Below are 1062 nucleotides of genomic sequence, written 5' to 3' on the forward strand. Positions count from 1 at the left end.
TAATGACTGACCTCGTGCTATGATGGATCCTCTCAGACGTTCTCTTGGCTGAAGTTTGGTTTGTTTTCATTGTCTTCTTCCTGTCATGTGACGGCGTTTGTCTCGTGCTGTCAGAGACCCTCGACATGAAGTTTAACCCCGTCCTCTGTCTGCCCTGTTCTCATGTGCTTATAGCTCTGTGGCTGATAACAACTTTGCACATTATTGTGACTCAGGTTTTCTTTCTAGTTCATTTTGAATGTTTATATCATCTTTACATGGAAACCATCAAACATCCTGCGAATCTCATAATCCTCTACCATGCATGTCTAACATCTGGAGAACAGAAACACTGATCGTTTTATTAGAGCTGAAAGAATCTGGATCATTTTTAACTCAAACTTTGGCCTTTGGGAGCTGAATGTACTTGGACCCGGATATAATAATGAAGTAATTCCCCTGCCTTTAAATGAAGCCTGCACACCTGTCTCACAGGTGGATTCTGAAGAAGAGGACAGACTTTGGTATTTTTCCTCTCGACACTAAAGCTTTCCGAGTTCCTCGTGTTTCTCTCTGACTCTGAACAGGCTGTGACTTCCTGCTTCCTCCAACCAACATGAAAGTTTCAAAGTGCTGCTCTGGTTACAGATTCCAGCAGGAATTCATCAGCACTCGGATATAGGTCTCATCTGTCATCATAAACATACCAGGGTCTGCACGGTGATCTCACTGCAAGGCAATCTATCACTGACAGCTTCACATTGTTTCTGTAACAGGTGAAGAGTGCAGGTCACATTTAGACGAAGGCTTCAGGTGTGGATGTCACAGCAATCCTTCACCCAGCTTTCCTCTCTGACCGATTCAGGGATTATATTTTATCCTCACATGCAGACATGATTCACGAGTGACCTGCATCTTTCTTCCTCTTACATTCGTTCATTAGCTGCTCGACTTGAACAGCTCAGACGTCTCATGTCTGTTTTGGGATGAGTTTGAGGATCCACGAGGATCCAAAATCAGGAGAGGTTATTCAGGAAAAACAGCCACAGCACATCTAAGTTATTCCTCTGCTTCTGTCGTGTT

This window comes from Pundamilia nyererei, unplaced genomic scaffold (assembly GCF_000239375.1).
Source record: "Pundamilia nyererei isolate P.nyererei 1_Seehausen unplaced genomic scaffold, PunNye1.0 scaffold01199, whole genome shotgun sequence".
Classification (NCBI taxonomy): domain Eukaryota; kingdom Metazoa; phylum Chordata; class Actinopteri; order Cichliformes; family Cichlidae; genus Pundamilia; species Pundamilia nyererei.